Source organism: Macaca fascicularis, chromosome 12, assembly GCF_037993035.2.
Source record: "Macaca fascicularis isolate 582-1 chromosome 12, T2T-MFA8v1.1".
NCBI classification, from domain to species: domain Eukaryota; kingdom Metazoa; phylum Chordata; class Mammalia; order Primates; family Cercopithecidae; genus Macaca; species Macaca fascicularis.
Window position 1 is genome coordinate 79,760,863 of NC_088386.1, and position 18,697 is coordinate 79,779,559.

Here is an 18,697-nt window from a genome sequence, read left to right on the forward strand (position 1 = left end):
CTTTGAATGCCTGGTGGAATTCAGCTGTGAATTAATCTAGTTCTGGGCTTTTATTTGTTGGCAATGTTAAATTATTGAGTCTATCTCACTGCTTGTTATTGGTCTGTTCAAGGATTCTATTTCTTCCTGATTTAATCTAGGAAGGTTGTATGTTTCCAGCAATTTTTGCATTTCTTCTAGGTTTTCTAGTTTGTGCACATAAAGGTGTTCATAGTGGTCTCAAATGATCTTTCATTTTTTACTTTTTTTTTTTTTTGAGATGGAGTCTCGTTCTGTCACCCAGGCCAGAGTACAGTGGCACTATCTCGGCTCATTGCAACCTCCACCTCCTGGGTTCAAGCAATTTCCTTGCCTCAGCATCCTGAGTAGCTAGGAGTATAGGCGCCTGCCACCACGCCCAGCTAATTTTTGTATTTTTAGTAGGGATGGGATTTCACCATGTTGGCCAAACTGGTCTCGAATTCCTGACCTAGGTGATCTGCCTGCCTAGGCCTCCCAAAGTGCTAGGACTATAGGCGTGAGCTGCCACACCCAGTCCCCAGTTTCATTTCTTCTTGAGCTTATTGGATCTTCTCTTCTATTCTTGGTTAATCTAGCTAATGATCTATTGATTTTTTTTCGGAAAAAATATTTGTGTTTCATTGATCTTTTGTAATTTTTTGTTTGAATTTCATTTAGTTCTACTCTGATCTTTTTTTTTTTTTCTAACTTTAGTTTAAGTTTGTTCTTATTCCTCCAGTTCCTTGAGGTGTAATATTAGCTTGTAAATTTGTGCTATTTCATACTTTTGATGAAGGCATTTAGTGCTACAAACTTTCCTCTGAGCACCATTTTTGCTGTATCCCAGATATTTTGATTGCTTGTCACATTATTATTATTCAATTAAAATATTTGTTAAATTTCCATCCTGATTTTTTCCTTCAACTTTTATTTTAAGATCCAGAATACATGTGCAGGATGTGCAGGTTTGTTACATAGGTAAATGTGTGCCACGATAAATGTTTGCTGCATAGATCAACCCATCACCTAGATATGAAGCCTAGCACCCATTATCTGTTCCTCCTGAAGCTCTCCCTCTCCCACTTCCCACCAACAGGCCCCAGTGTATGTTGTTCCCCATCATGTTTCCTCACCATTCAGCTCCCACTTATAAGTGAGAACATGTGGTGTTTGGTTTTCTGTTCCTGTGTTAGTTTGGTGAGGATAATGGCTTGAGCTCCATCCATGTTGCTGCAAAGAATATAATTTCATTGCTTTTTATGGCTGAATGGTATTCCATGGTATATATGTACCATATTTTCTTTATCCAGTCTATTGTTGATGGGCATTTGGGCTGATTCCATGTCTTTGCTATTGTGACTAGTGCTGCAATGAACATACACATGCATGTATCTTTATAATAGAATGATTTACATTACTTTGGGTATATACCCAGTAAAGGCGTTGCTGGGTCAAATGGTATTTCTGCCTCTAGATCTTTGATAAATCCCCACACTGTCTTCCACAATGGTTGAACTAATTTACATTACCACTAACAATCTAAAAGCATTCCTTTTTCTCTGAAACCTTGCCAGCATCTGTTGTTTCTTGACTTACTAATAGTTGCCATTCTGTCTGGTGTGAGATGGTGTCTCATTGTGGTTTTGATTTGCATTTCTCTAATGACGAGTGATGTTAACCTTTCTTCATATGTTTATTGGCTGCATGACTGTCTTCTTTTGAGGAATGTCTGTTCATGGCCTTTGCCCATACTTTAATGGAGTTGGGTGTTTTTTTTTGTAAATTTAGTTAAGTTCCTTATAGACTCTGGATGTTAGACTGTTGTCAGATAGACAGGTTGCAAATATTTTCTCCCATTCTGTGGTTGTCTGTTCACACTGATTATAGTTTATTATGCTGTGCAGAAGCTCTTTAGTTTAATTAGATCCCATTTGTCAAATTTTGCTTTTCTTGCAATTGCTTTTGGTGTTTTCCTCATGAAATCTTTGCCCATGCTTATGTCCTGAATGGTATTGCTTAGATTTTGTTCTAGGGTTTTTATAGTTTTGGTTTTATATTTAAGTCTTTAATTCACATTGAGTTAATTTTTGTATAAGGTGTAAGAAAGAGGTTTTGTTTAAATTTTCTGCATATGGCTAGCCAGTTCTCCCAGCAACACTTATTAAATAGGGAATCATTTCCTCATTGCTTTTGTTAGATTTGTCAAAGATAAGATGGTTATAGATATGCAGTCTTATTTCTGTGTTCTCTATTGCATTTCATCGGTTTATGTTTGTGTTTTTGTACCAGTATCTGCTGTTTTGCTTTCTTTCTTTTCTTTTTTTTAGAGATGAAATCTCGCTCTGTTGCCTAGGCTGGAGTGCAGTGACATGATCTTGGCTCACTGCAAGCTCGGCCTTCTGGTTCACGCCATTCTCCTGCCTTAGCCTCCCGAGTAGCTGGAACTACAGGTGCCTGCCACCACACCTGGCTAATTTTTTTTGTATTTTTAGTAGAGACGGGGTTTCATCATGTTAGCCAGGATGGTCTTGATCTCCTGACCTCGAGATCTGCCCACCTCGGCCTCCCAAAGTGCTGGGATTACAGGCATGAGTCATAGCGCCTGGCCTGTTTTGCTTTCTGTAGCCTTGTAGTATAGTTGGAAGTCAGGTAGTATGATGCCTCCAGCTTTGTTCTTTTTGCTTTGGATTGCCTTGACTATATGGGCTCTTTTTTTGGTTTCATATGAATTTTAAAGTAGTTTTCTCTAGTTCTATGAAGAATCTCAATGGTAGTTTAATGGGAATAGCATTGAATTTATGAATTAATTTGGGCTGTATGGCCATTTTCACGATATTGAGTCTTCCTATTGATGAGCATGGAATGTTTTTCCATTTGTTTTTGTCTTCTCTGACTTCCTTGAACAGTGCTTTGTAATTCTCCATGGCAAGGTCCTTCCCCTCACGTGTTAGCTCTATTCCTAGGCATTTCATTCTCTTTGAATTACAGCAATTATGAATGGAAGTTCATTCATTATTTGGGTCTCTGTTTGCCTTTTGTTGGTATATAAGAATGCTAGCAATTTTTGCACATTGATTTTATATCCTAAGACTTTCCTGAAGTTGCTTATGAGCTTAAGAAGCGTTTGGGCTGAGTCAATGGGGTTTTCTAGATATAGGATCATATCATCTGCAAACATAGATAATTTGACTTCTTCTTTTCCTATTTGAATATACTTTGTTTCATTCTCTTTCCTGATTGCCCTGGCCAGAACTTCCAATACTATGTAGAACAGTAGTGGTGAGATAGGGCATCCTTGTCTTGTGCTGGTTTTCAAGGGAAACATGTCCAGCTTTTGCCCATTCAGTATGATATTGTCTATGGGTTTGTCACAGATAGCTCTTATTATTTTGAGGTATGTTCCTTCAATATCTAGTTTATTGAGATTTTTTAACATGAAGGCACGTTGACTTTTATCAAAGGCCTTTTCTGCATCTATTGAAATAATCATGTGGTTATTGTCTTTATTTTTGTTTATGTGATGAATTACATTTATTGATTTGTGTATGTTGAACCAACCATGCATCCCAGGGATAAAGCCAAGTTGATCATGGTAGATAAGTTTTTTGATGTGGTGCTGGATTCAGTTTACCAGTATTTTGTTGAGGATTTTTGCATTGATGTTCATCAGGGATATTGGCCTGAAACTTTTTGTTGTTGTTGTATCTCTATCAGGTTTTGATATCAGGATGATGCTGGCCTCATAAAATGAGTTAGGGATGAGTCCCTCCTTTTCAATTGTTTGGAATAGCTTCAGAAGAAATGGTACCAGTTCCTCTTTGTACCTCTGGTAGAATTCAGCTGTGAATTCATCTGGTCCTGGCCTTTCTTTTGTTTGTGAGCTATTTATTATTGCCTCACTTTCAGAATTCATTATTTGTCTATTCAGAGATTCAGTTTCTTCCTGGCTCAGTCTTGGAAGGGTGTGTGCATCCAAGAGTTCATCCATTTCTTCTAGATTTTTTAAGTTTATGTGCACAGAGGTGTTTTTTATAGTATTCTCTGATGGTTGTTCATATTTTTGTGTGGTCAGTGATTAATATCCTCTTTTTAATTTTTGATTGTGTCTATTTTATTCTTCTCTCCTTACTTCTTTATTATTCTAGCTAGCAGTCTATTTTATTAATTAATAAAAACAGCTCCTGGATTCATTGATTTTTTTGAAGGGTTTTTGGTGTATCTATCGCCTTCAGTTCCACTTTGTTCTTGGTTATTTCTTTTCTTCTGCTAGCCTTGGGGTTTCCTTGCTCTTGGTTTTCAAGTTCTTTTATTTGTGATGTTAAGTTGTCTATTTGAGACATTTCTAGCTTTTTGATGTGGGCATTTAGTGCTGTAAATTTCCCTCTTAACACTGCTTTAGCTGCATCTCAGAGATTCTGATATGTTGTCTGTTTTCATTAGTTTCAAATAACATCTTGATTTCTACCTTAATTTCCTTATTTACCCAGGAGTCATTCAGAAGCAGGTTGTTCAATTTTCATGTGGTTGTGTGGCTTTGAGTTTCTTAGTCTTGATTTCTAATTTGATTGCACTGTGGTCTGAGAGACTGTTTGTTATGATTTCCTTTTTTTTTTTTTTTTTTCATTTGCTGAGCAGTGTTTCACTTCCAATTATGTGACTAATTTTAGAGTAAGTGCCACGTGGCAATGAGAATAGTTTATATTTTGTTGTTTTGGGGTGCAGGGTTCTGTAGATATCTGTCATGTCCACTTGAGTCAGAGCCAAGTTCAGGTCCTGAGTATCTTTGTTAATGTTCTGTCTTGATAATCTAATATTGTCAGTATGGTGGTAAAGTCTCCCAGTATTATTGTATGGGAATCTAAGTCTCTCTGTAGGTCTCTAAATACTTTCTATATGAATCTGGGTGCTCCTATATTGGGTATGTGTATATATGTATATGTATATATATGGCATAGTTAGCTCTTCTTGTTGAATTGAACCCTCTACCATTATGTAATGCCCTTCTTTGTCTTGTTTGACCTTTACTGGTTTAAAGTCTGTTTTGTCAGAAACTAGAATTTCTACTCCTGCATGTTTTTGTTTTCCATTTGCTGGGTAAATTTTCCTCCATCTCTTTATTTTGAGCCTATGTGTGTCTTTGCATAGGTCTCTTTGGGTCTCTTGAAGACAGCATACCAATGGGTCTTGACTCTATCCAGCTTGCCATCCTGTGTCTTTTAATTAGGACATTTAACCCATTTTCATTTAAGGTTAATATTGTTATGTATAAATTTGATTCTGTCATCACTTGCTTCTAATCAGTCATCTTGGCCTGCCTCCTCCCTCCATCTTGATTTCATTGCTAACCCAGAATCTTTTGGGAGCAGATTGTTTAATTTCCATATATTAGTATGATTTTGAGGGTTCTTTTTGGGGTTGATTTCTATTTGTATTCTGTTGTGGTCTGAGATGATACTTAATATAATTTCAATATTTGAAAATTTATTGAGACTTGTTTTGTTGTCTATCATATGGTCTATCTTGGAAAATGTTCCACATGCTGATGAGAAGAATGTATATTCTGCAATTTTGAGTAGAATATTCTGTAAATATCCAATAAGTTCATCTGTTCTAGCATGTCATTTAAGTCTATTGTTTCTCTGTTGACTTTCTGTCTTGAAGATTTGTCTAGTGCTGTCAGCAGGGTACTGAAGTCTCACACCATTATTGTTTGTCTATCTATCTCATTTCTTAGGCCTAGTAGTAATTGTTTTATGAATCCAGGATCTCCAGTGTTTGGTGCATATAAATTTAGGATTATAATATCATCTTTTTGCATTTATCCTTTTGTCATTATACAGTGAATTTGTCTTTTTTTTTTTTTTTTTTCTGTTGTTGCTTTGAAGTCTAAATTTGTCTGATATAAAAATAGCTTACTCGTCTGGGTGTGGTGGCTCACACCTGTAATCCCAGCACTTTGGGAGGCCAAGGTGGGTGGATCACCTGAGTTCAGGAGTTCAAGACCAGCCTGACCAACATGGTGAAACCCCACCTCTACTAAAAAATACAAAAATTAGCCAGGTGCAGTGGCATGCACCTGTAATCCAAACCAGTTAGAAGGCTGAAGCAAGAGACTCACTTGAACCCAGGAGGCAGAGGTTGTGGTGAGCCAAGCGCTCCACTGCACTCCAGCCTGGATGATAGAGCAAGACTCCATCTCAAAAAAAAAAAAGCTTACTCTTGCTCACTTTTGACTTCCATTTGCATGTAATACCTTTTTCCACCCTTTTACCTTGAGTTTATATGAATTCTTCTGTGTTAGGTGGGTCTCTTAAAGACAGTAACTATTTGGATTCTGATTTTTTTTTTTTAAATCAGTTCTGCCCTTCTGTATCTTTCAACTGGAGTATTTAGGCCATTTACATTCAACATTAATATTGAGACGTGAGGTACTATTCTCTTCATTAAATTGATTTTTTACCTAGCTTTTTATTCTTTTGTGTTATTGTTTTATAGATCCTGAGAATTTCAACCTTTCAAGACATTCTATTTTGTGCATATTAGGCATTTGTTTAAAGGTTTTGTATTCCTTTTAGGATTTTTGTAGTGCTGGCTTAATAGTGATAAATCCCCTCAAGTTTTGTTTGTCTGAAAATGAATTTATTTCTCCTTCATTTATTAAACTTAGTTTTGTGGGATTCAAAATTCTTGGCTGACAGTCGCTCTGTTTAAGGAGGTTAAAGATAGAAACCTAATCCCTTCTGGCTTGTAAGGTTTCTGCTGAGAAATCTGCAGATAGGTTTTCCTTGTAGTTTACCTGATGCTTTTGTCTACTGCTTTTCGAATAGAATTGCATTTTAATATTTCCCAAGCTTGTTTTAAAATTCTCTTTATGATTTCCTCTTTGACATCTAGGGTATTTAAGTATATAGTTTTTTAAAAAAATCTGGAATTTCCCATTTTTTTGTTATTGATGTCTAACCTAATTTCAGTGTGCTCACAGAATGTATTTTATTTCTTTTAAGATAGTGAAAAATCTTAAATGCCTTTTATATGGTCCATACTAAAGAATGTTCTAGATAAAATTGAAAAGACTGTGGGTTATATTTTTGCTATGTGGACTTTATTATATAAATCAATTCAATCAACTTTAATAATAATGTTAAAGTTTCCCATGTTCTTACTGGTTTTCTATCTTTTTAGTCTGTCAGATTTACTGCATTATTTTGGAACTATTGTCATTATATTGTCATTATGAAATATCTCTCTATGCATGTAAAAATATTCCTTGTCTTAAAGTCTACATTGTCTGACATTAATATATCTATGCCAGTTCATATTGTTTTGACTGAATGATGTCTTTTTTATTCCTCTATTTTATATTTTTGTGACTCTGAAATTAAAATCCTTCTTTTTTGGATTACCTATAGTTGTATCTTGACTCTTTTATTCAGTTTGACAATCTCTGACTTAGCATTTTAAGCATTTAATTTATTTACATTCAAGATAATTAATATAAGTTTTGCAATAAGGTTTTTGCCATTTTTTAATTTGGTTTCTAGATGCCTTGCTGTGATTTATATAATTATAGTTTCTATTTTGGTTTTGATGCCTCTACCTTGAGAGTGGCCATATGCTTTATCCCTGTCCTAACGAGAAATTCCAGGAACTTTGTTGTGGGCATTTATAATGTGTCTTTCATGAGATTTTTTTTTTTTTTTTTTTTTTTTACCCTGGCAGATGGCCTAATGCTTAAGTGTCTCACCCATAACCAGGTGTCTTTCTCACAGGAAAATTGTTTATACTGTCAGACACCTTTGTAGCTTTTGTCTGACCTGTGTTCAATTTCTTCTTTCCAAGAATAAAACTACTCTCTCTCTAAGAGATAACACTGACCAGAAAGGTTAGGTTTAGATATAGGTGGGTTAGTTAAATGAGACACAATGAGGAGGTAAAAACAAAATGCATGAAACTGAAGAAAGATATTACTTACAGACCCCAGAAAGATTAGAGGTGCTAATATGGGGGCAATGGGAAGTCCAGATGTGGCAGGGAACTCAAGCAATGAATAGGAAGCAGGAGAGGACCTGTGGAACCACACTTTCATTAAGGTCTGTGATCTTTATCCCTTAGACATTCACACAGGAGTTATGATTAGCCAGTTTAAAGATGGAGTGTGAAGGGATAAGTCATTTACAGAATTCTGGCATTAAACATTAGGTTTTATCATATTCAGTAGCTGTGGGTGGTTTGGTTGTTGAGTCAGTGGGATGAGGAACAAGTTGACTCTATTGCAAACAGTCACATGGGGAAGGGAAGTTTTAAGCCAAAGGTGACAGGTACAACTGAGTTTTAAGCAACCTCTGTCAAACTAAAAAATGGATGTCAAAGAAGTAACTTCATTAAAGAAATTTAGGACGTGTCTCATATCTTTGTTATTTGTAATATTTTTACTCCTGTTTCTGCTTTATTTTGTGTTAAACAAATACTTTTAGTGTATCACTTTATTTTCTAAATTTTTAGCTATATATATATATATGTCATTGAATTTTTTTTTTTTTTTTGTGGTTGATCCAGGGACTGCAATATGCTTCTTTGATTTAATCATAGTTTATTTTAGGCTAGCAGTCTCTTAATTCTGGTAAATTATAGGAATTATGTCTAGCATAGCTGTATTTTGTCATTTTTGTGCTATTATTGTCAACTATATTTCATCTAGATTTGTTAAAAATTCAAAAATACTGTGTAATATTATCCATCAATTATGTGTTGCTTACGCAAATTTAATAAACAAATTTAATAATGTTTAATGGTAATGACTTTGAATTGTTTTATTTTTGTGAGGGTAATTGTTTCTTTTTTTAAACTTAAATGAAAAATCTCTCTCTTTCAAAATATGCTGTCACTGATATGTCTGCTCAGTTTTTTTTTAACATTTTTATTTTTATTTTTAATTATAGTTCTCAAAAGGTCACACATGTGACTATGTTTAGTTTTTAGCCAATAATGTGCGCAAATTTGGATAACACATTCATGCCTCAAGGCTTTCCTTCTCTGTGAACTCAATTATATAATTATATGTACCTGGAGAAATTTATTCAAAGTTGCAGCCAATTCTCAAGTCTTCATTGGCTTTTTCTTTTTCTTTTTTTTCTTTTTTTCCAGAATCTCTCAGATCTCTCTCAAGCATTTATAATTTAAAGTTAGCTCAGGATATACAGAGAACTTATTTAAGAACTTCTATGCTACTCTCACTTCCACAATTTCTAAATTAATTTGTACTTGTTCTGCTGCATGTCCTGCCCTAAAAAACAGAGCTGTGGCTTCTGAGCTAGTTCTTCCTCACTGAGCCATGAAATCCATGGGTCACCCTACTTCTTCTCAGATTAAACCCTCCACCTCTGGTGACAAAGCTGCTGGTTTTGTGACTAGCCATAAAGGAGTAAATACATAGTGTTCACCTGAAGGGCTGGGAGTAGGGAAAATGGGAGCCATTGTAAGCAAGAAGTACATTAACTTCATTCTTGCCCAATGACGTAGCAGTTTATCAAGGAGGAATCCTCTTCAGTTGTTGCCAGGCTATACTTAACTTTGCTGTTTAAGTTTCATTGAATTCGTTGTTTTTGGAAATAGGTAAAGTTCATGTCTTCCTGAGCTGTTCAACAATGACCATCTAATGTTATCAAGTTAGCAACAAATCAATAGGTAGATATAAGGAAAGTGACACTCGGAGATACTAAAGGCATCTTGAATGTATTTTAGCCTTTGGGTTCTATAGGAATTTTCTGAAAGCTGTTGACCTTTTGAGCAAACATTGCAAAATAATAATTCTGTGCATAGGTTCTAAGAGTTAGTTATCTGAAGTGACACCAAAAATTACCAATGGATTTAAACAATAAGAATTGCAGAAAGTATGTGGTCAACAAAAAGAACTGTAATTTGAATAGCAATAATGACTAGACTTGGAAGACTTTAGGATTCAAAAGTGCTGGCCTATTTATCATCCCATCTTTGAGAGACAATACTGGAAGTCTCCATTATCTAATTAATATAAAAATGAAGGCAAATTCTTGTCTTTAGGGTATCATTTATAAATGTAGGGAAATATTTTTAATATATAGTTTGAGAGTCTTTTGTAGTCTCAAGTAAAAATACAAAAAGACAAAAGATCATGATATTTTAGAGTAGGTGTGACCTGAGGAGATGAATTTTAAAATAATTTTGAAACAAACAAAAGAAAATTTAAAAAAATTTAGTATCGATCACAGCTTTGCTTTGAACTACTACATCACTGGCGAAAGGCAAAATCAACGGGTGTGTGTCCAGCAACTGAAGGGAAAGTGGAAGTAAATCACAGGAATGTCAGTTCTTAGATTATGTAAAACTGAGTAACTAAAAATACTCAATTTGTCCAATGATCAAACCCTTTCTAGAATGAGCAGGCTAAGTCAATTTTTTTGAATTCTGTGAAGTCTGGACTTCCTGGAGTGGTTTGCCTGATTCTTTAAACTGCCTTATCACACTTTGTCAAACTGCAAGACAATTAGGTTGTCTTTTATGTTTTAAAAAGTTAAGATTGATAAAAATTAACTTGTTTGTAATTAAAATATTAAGTTAAATTAGACTAATCCAATTTTCATAACATCATACAAACATAAGCTTCTCAAAGTGGAAAGTCATGTTTCCATTAGATGTTGGTTTCAGCTAAGCATGAACAACTAAAATGAATTTAAAAAGCTTGCTGTCATTTGTTCAGTTCGCTGGGATTCATTTTTATCCAGTGCAAATAAAGTTGAAATTCATACAATTACCCAAAATATTTTCAAATGATCTGGTATGGTCTAGATTGGCGCAAGACAGTCCTGGAAATAAGCCACAGCTATGACCCTTGGAAGTTTTATTTTTTGACAATTTTTAAACCTCATTATAACTTAGTTCCCTAATATAAATGTGAATGATAGTACTTACCTTCTAGAGTTATTTTACAAATTCCTAAGATAATTTATTTGATTCATGAACTACATATTGGACATTTAACAAGCATTGGGTTTATTTCTCCTTCCCCTTTGCCACTAAGAACCCAGAACTATGAGAAAAGCTGATGAAATGCTTAACGAGATGCCATGTTTCAAAAATTAGAAATGGACAAATAAGACAAAACTAAAGTTACTTGCAGAGTCTGCAAAAGGTGACTGGAACTACATATGCAGTCTCTTTAGACTTGGACTAGAATTGAGTGATTGAAACTATACACCAGTAGCTATGTGATCTTTATGCAAGTGGGGACGTATCAATCATAGTGCCTGCTATTTCAGCAGGAGCTAATATATAAAATTTTTAATTTAAGATTTATTTTGGCCGGGCGCGGTGGCTTTACGCCTGTAATCCCAGCACTTTCGGAGGCTGAGGCGGGCGGATCACGAGGTCAGGAGATCGAGACCATCCTGGCTAACACCGTGAAACCCCGTTCTCTACTAAAAATACAAAAAATTAGCTGTGCATGGTGGTGGGCGCCTATAATCCCAGGTACTCAGGAAGCTGAGGCAGGAGAATGGCGTGAACCCAGGAGGTGGAGCTTGCAGTGAGCCGAGATCTTGCCAGTGCACTCCAGCCTGGGAGACAAAACGAGACTGTATCTCAAAAGAAAAAAAAAAAAGATTTATTTTATTTGTTGATGGAATAATATTGTTCTTTCTTTTCTCCTGATTATGGTACATCTAAAACATGTTAGAGATCTTTACTGTTAGGTTGTGTGAAGAAATAAAAATATGTGGCAAATGATTGTAAACGTGCTGGTATTTATAGCTAAGGCTTCTTATAAAGGGATCTATTTCTAGCAGATGAGGAAGGTACAGTTCACAAAATAAATTCAAACTCAATGCATTTTTGTTCTTTCAGACACTTTCGGGAACTTTAAAAGATACCTACCACCATTTGTCTCTCATGAAGATGTGAACTGTGACTGGAACCAGCTCAGTCTCTCACAGGTGACACAGAAAATTCCAATCACCAATTTGCTGTAACATTGTGACATACTCTCTTGTCTTCTATAGTCTGTTTAAAAATTAACACCCTACAGTAAGCTTCAAAAATCACACACACACACACACACACACACACACACAACACACACACTGATATGGTTTGGCTACATCCCTACCCAAAATCTCATCTTGAATTATAATCCCCATAGGCCCCACATGCCAAGGGTGGGATCAGGTGGAGGTAATTGGATTGTGAGGGCAGTTTGCTGCATGATATTCTTGTGATAGTGAGTGAGTCTCATGAGATCCGATGATTTTACAAGCATCTGGCATTTCCCCTGCTTGCACTCACTCCATCCTGGCACCCTGTGAAGAAGGTGCCTGCTTCTCCTTCTTCTTTAGACTTGGAATAGAATTACCATGTTCATAAGTTTCCAAAGGCCTCTCAAGCAATGTGGAACTGTGAATCAATTAAACCTCTTTCCTTTATAAATTACCTAGTATTGGGTATTTCTTCAAGGCAACATGAGAATGGACTAATACACACACACACACACACACACCTCGATGTAGGAAATTATATTTTTGATCTAATTTTTTGGTGTAAAATGTTTGGACATATGCAGACAACATTAAATTTATCTATAAAATGAAGTGGAAAGTTGTTAATTATATTATTAATCTGATAAATACAGAAAACCAAACCTAATAACTCAATGATTTAGGAAAATAAATTGTCAGAGACAGCTGTAGTTGAAATATCTATTTTTCCATATGGCAGTATGAAACAGTGCCACACATTTTTGTCTAACCAGAATGAGAAATAGTCATTGAATGTAATTTTCTCCTAACAGTGTTTGATTATTCATCAATAAAGATGAGTATGCAAAGGTGTTTGTAATAAGCTTCAAAATGTAATTTTCAAACTTGAACAATTTTATACAAACATAAATTTTTTGGCCTTAAGGATTTTTAAATATAATGCCAAATAAGTAGACACCCTTATGGTTTAGAAGTGATAGATAAAACCTATTACTCTGCAGCCACTTCAAGCACAATCAGTCAAACTGGCAAAATGTGTTTGATAACAGAAGAGTAGGCAAAACCATCATTTAAAATATGAAAACTATGAATGGCCATATATTATTTGAAACAAAATTATCACTTTACTTTTTATTCTTCCATATAACTTAGCTATTGAACTACAAATAACACCTATCAAAACTGTAAACTGTTTTAATTAATACGGGATCATGACTCTTTGTAAAGAAAATTATTCTTAATAAAGATGAAGGGGAAACATCAATATTTTATTAAACAACATGGTTTAATAGGGTTCAGTTTTCATTAATTGCTATTCATTTGGCCTTTAGGTAATTTTTCTTTATTAAAGTTTATCTCCCATTAATTTTTTAAAATTCTCAACCAATTATATTACCTGCATAAGACCCATTCCATGAAAAAAGTCTCGTAAGCACTTCAGTCAGCTGGAGAAACACTATAATCCAGCAGTGCTCTGATGTTGGAATAGAAGAGATAAGGTTTTGATTTCTGCTTTAATCAATTATGAGGTATATGCTGATAAAATTACTAAGCTTTCTAAGCCACAATCTCCTCATCTTGACAATGGGCATAATACTAATTTCCTATCTCATAGGGTTACTGTAAACATTACAAAATATAATGTGCAGGAATAAACTATTACATAATACTTTGTAAGTATTAATGATTAAATAAATAGTTGCTGTTGCTATTTAATATAATATTGGTCTAATTATCATATTTGATACATTCTGTTTCACACATCATTTCTTAATTATAGCTCCAAGATAAGACAATGTTGCATTTATTCCTGGTGCTGATTTACAATCGTGACACATTGTTTTCTTTTACAACACATAAACAGTTAACTATACTATACCTGGAAATAAGATTTGAGATATTAATAAAAGATCACTATGCCACATATAAAATATAATTTATAGACATATCTGTTCAAATTTTTCTATTATTTATTTCTGATTATGACCCAAAACATACTGTCCAAAAATATTTTGTACATATACCTACATTTTATAATATTAAACCTCTCTTAAATTAAATCATAATAATTATATGAGAATGAGGGATAAGCATAAAAACTGAGTTCTCTTGTGAAATGAATGGGCCTACATTATTAGAAAAGTTGTGTGGTAATTTTTTAAAAAAGCTTGAAAAGTAGTTTGTGACATTTTGTCACATTTAAACTGTAGCTTTCTCCATTCCTGTGAAGAACTGCCATTAAGAACGTAGTTTTCTCCATTATTAATGGAAGGTTGATTGGCTATGCATGGCAGAAATGAATTGTTCATAGTTATTTATTTGCATAAATAGAAATGCATTTAAAAATATATTAAAAAGTATATAAATATACATATATATGAGTGTGGTCGGTATTTAGAATAGCTTAAACCATGTAAGTCCAGCGAAAACTCACTACAATATAGTTTATTTCTAGAACAACTATTGAATTGCAAGTGTTCATTTACCCATAATTTATGCTATGCAGGAAAAAAAGGAACCAAGAACACATATCTATTGTATTTGTAAACTGCTCAGGATCTGAGAATTTTAGAGAGGTAGAGATTTTTAAATTCTGCTTTTCTCCTGTGAAACTTATTAATCAGAGTCATGGAATTTTCAATTAAAGATAAAATAATGTAGCGGCCCTCTGGTACATTTACCAAAAAAGGGTATGCACTTTATTTCCTTTTTTGACTATTTAAATTCCACTTATAAGCAAACTCTATATTTACTCTAATCCTAATCTAAACTATTTGAATAATATTAAATTAATCTTTCAAATTTGGCTTTATCAATTGAACAATTTACAGATTGGCACGTTTTTCATGGTAAATATATTTTAATGTATTATGTATTATATGACATTCATGTGTTCTGCCTAAAGTACAGACTGTCACATGGAGTTTCATTTATTCCTTAAATAAATAATTTTAAAAATCTATCTGATATGAATAACATGATTTTTTTTTCTAAAATTAGAAAAAAATTTTAGAAATTTTAGAATTGAAGTTGTCTAAATTCCTAAGTTTTGCTATTTTAAAGTTGCCTTGACCAATAATTTGCAACTTGCATGAAAAAGTTAATCAGCACCAAACATGCTACCATTGAGGAGTCTGAGGTAACATTCATGATCATTAGGAAGAAAGGATTGGTTTTATTAGTTATGTCGATTTTGAGCTCAGAACAGATAGTGGTAGCACATGTTCTGTGTATTCAACTCTCCTATTTTATGGCTTCAGATATTTTTATTTATGGTAGCTCACAAAATTCTCAGAATGTTATATCTCCCAAACGCTATATAAATGTAATGCTGCTAGAAGATAATTTCCATAACAGTAGGCCTCTTTGTCTATTTTTTTAACTGATGTATCCCAGAACCTAGAACTTTTAAGCACTCAATATTTTAAGCACTCAAGAACCATTTATGGAATAAATGCTCAAATAGATGCTACCTATTGAAGCTGGAAATCAAATCACATGTTCTGATTTAGGATGGTTTTAAAGAAAATATTTATGACTGTGACAGGCTATCTTTTTTTCCAAAGCAAATTACAATAATAACTTCTGTCCTACAAGCTCTTCTTAAATGTGATTTTGACACTCCTCCCATCAACAAGAAGAGTCTAGATTCCCTCTGATTGAGTCTAGATAGGCTTGTGGCTTTTGAGATAAGGTTATAATAAGCCTACACAGTTTTCACCTGGCTCTGTTGTTATGCAGCTATGGAATCCCTGAGGCACCATGTACGAATTCCAAGGCTATTATGCATTGAGGAAACCCAGTTCACGGTAAGTTCATATGTAGAAATATTTCAGCCCAGAACCCCAGCTGAATTCCTCATCAACCCCCAGATAGACCAGTGACAGTCCTTGAGACAGACTGCAGATACACATCACCAATATCAAGCATGGACGAGTAGACTGCTATGGATAATAGTTAGATGAAAAGGACAAATGTCTTGGATGACATAACCTACCAAATGTGACTCAGGAAGAAATAGCTGTAACTCAATTACAATAAATCAGGTCCAGATAGTTTCACTGGGCTGTTTTTATGGCTTAATACTCATTGACTATTTCCTGTAGGCCAGAAGTTAAGTGAGTTTGGCTAGTTACTTTGCTTAAAATCTCAATAGGCTGAAATCAAAGTATTGGTCAGCCTGGGCTTTTATCTGGAGACTCAAGGGTGAAGGATACTCTACTTCTAGTCTTAATCAGGTTGTTGATAGAATTAAATTCTGTTAAGTTGTAGAGCTGAAGTCTCTATTTCTTTGCTCACTGTCAGACAGAGGTCATTCTTAACTATAGGAGGCTGTCCCATCCATCTTAAAAGTCCGCAACAGATCACTGATACACTCAACAACTTGGATAGATCTCAAGTTAATTATTGTTAGCAAAAAGCCAGTCTCAAAAGATCACATAACGTCTGATTCTATGTATATAATATTCAGAAAATGACAAAATTATAGAGAAAATGAAAACTGATTAGTGGTTGCAAGGTTTAGGGATAGGAGTTGACTATAAAGAGATATTAAGATGGAGATGTTTGTGGTGATGGAATCTGTCTTGAATGCAGTGTTTGCAATGGTAGTAGATTTACACATGTGACAAAATAGCATAGCACTATATAGGCAAATAGTACCAATGCTAATATCCTGGTTTTGATACGCTTCTCAAAAATGTATACATGATCTCAGAAGTGTATAAGCCTTGTGCCTATTTTGTTTGATTCATCTGTACTTGATGTAGCTTGATGTTTATTTTAAATGATACTGTTTTTCTAATTTTGTTTTTATTGTTTTGTCACAACATATAGAAATACAATTGATTGTTGTATATTGACCTTTAATTGATCTGCTAAACTCACTTATGACTCTTAGCTGTCTTTTTATAGTTCTTAACTTTTATAGTGAACAATTATATTTGCATTCATTTCCTTTTGCTGCTGTAACAAGTTGCTACAAATTTAGGAGCTTAAATCAACACAAACATATATGACAGTTCTGAAGGTCAGAAGTTGAAAATCAAGTTGTCATCAGACCTGATTTTTCATTTCAAAATATGAACAATTTTTTGGCTTGTGTTTTACATTTTCCAGCATTTAGAGACTGTGCACATTCTATGGCTCATGGCTTTCTGTGTCTTCAGAGTCAATAATGGCAGTTGAGTCTTTCCACCTGCAGGGTCACTTTTTCACCCCTTCCGCTGTCTTAATAACATTCTAAAACTGACACTTCTGCCTCCCTCTTAATCTTTTAAAGACCCTTGAAATTATATTAGGCTCACTCAGATAATCTGAGAAAATCATGCAGTTCAAGATTCTTAACTTAATCACATTTGCAAACTCCCTTTTGCCAAGTAACATATTCTGGGAATTAGAATGTGACTCTCTTTGGAGGTTCATTATTCTACCTATAGTAATATTGCATATCAATAAACACAGTTTTCTCCTTCTTTCACAAATTATATATTTTTCTTTTCCTCAGCTTTATTGAAGAATAATTGATGTGCAAAAAATATACCTATCTAGAATATGTAATTTGAAGAACTTTGACATATTTGCTTTCCTGCTTGAATAATATGCATATTGTGAGCATATTTTTATATGTTAACTTGTCATTCATTTGTCTTTTATGGAGAAGTGGCCATTCAAATATTTTCCCTTTTATAAATTTAACAATTTATCATTTATATTACAAAGTTTTTAATTTTAATAACAGTTTTAGCAAAATATTATTCACATACTATAAAATCCACTATTTAAAATGTAGAAAAGATGTCCATTTTCCTCAAGTTGATCTATAGAGTTAATGAATTCCAATCAAACCCAAGCAGATATTTTTAAACATTAATAAGCTGAATCAAAATTTATATAGAAATGCAAACTACCTAAAAAATATTGAAAAGGGAGAACAGAGTTATGTAACTCTCAATACATAATTTTCAAAGTTAAGATGAAGCTTCTTCTTCAATAACAGTAATGAAGTATTATTGGCTTTGGTTATTTATATATATCAGTGAAACCATCATATCAATGACTGATTAATTTTTGACAAAGACACCAAAGTAATTAAGTTGGAGACATATATTAAAAAAAATTATGCTACAAAACATACTTATCTTTGTTAATAAAAATAAACTCTATTTTATATTGTATCACATGAAAATAACTGAAGATGAATTCTAGATCTAAATATATGAGTGAAATCTATAATACTTATTTGAAAAACACTGGAGAAATATTTGATTCCTCAAGTTGGTCATAGATGTATTAGATAGTACAGAAAAGAAAACACTATAGAAAAAAAGAATGATTAATTTAACTTAAATATTTTAAGCATATTAACTTCAGCTAAGTAAACAAACAAAAAAACTCTCAAGCTACAGTTTGTGAGAAAATATTTACAAATAATATGTCTGAAAAAAGGTGCTGTTAACTTTTACAATGCAACAATATGAAAACAAGCATTCAATTAAAATGCACAACAGATTGGAAAAAACTCACCAAAGAAAATATACAAATGGCAAGTAAGAATGTAAAAAAAGTTGAACTCCATTAGTTTGTAGATAATTCAAATGTAAAAAATAATGAGATACCAGTATATACCCAACAGTATAAATAAAATGAAAAAGATTAACAATACCAAATGTTAGCAAGCAATAGAGCAACTG

General features: G+C 33.7%; 1 long non-coding RNA gene across 28 annotated transcripts in view; it reads left to right on the forward strand.

Annotated features, from left to right (window-relative positions):
- The window catches only part of LOC102144663 (uncharacterized), a 432,084-nt gene that overhangs the window by 216,894 nt on the left and 196,493 nt on the right, over positions 1–18,697 (forward strand). For 25 of the 28 annotated variants that reach the window (XR_010579964.2, XR_010579974.2, XR_010579977.2 and 22 more), the window contains 2 exons: positions 11,878–11,966; positions 15,747–15,814. This is a non-coding gene — a long non-coding RNA (uncharacterized lncRNA). The remainder of the gene's footprint in view (positions 1–11,877; positions 11,967–15,746; positions 15,815–18,697) is intronic. The other 3 variants (XR_012420962.1, XR_012420959.1, XR_012420960.1) reach the window with 1 other exon arrangement.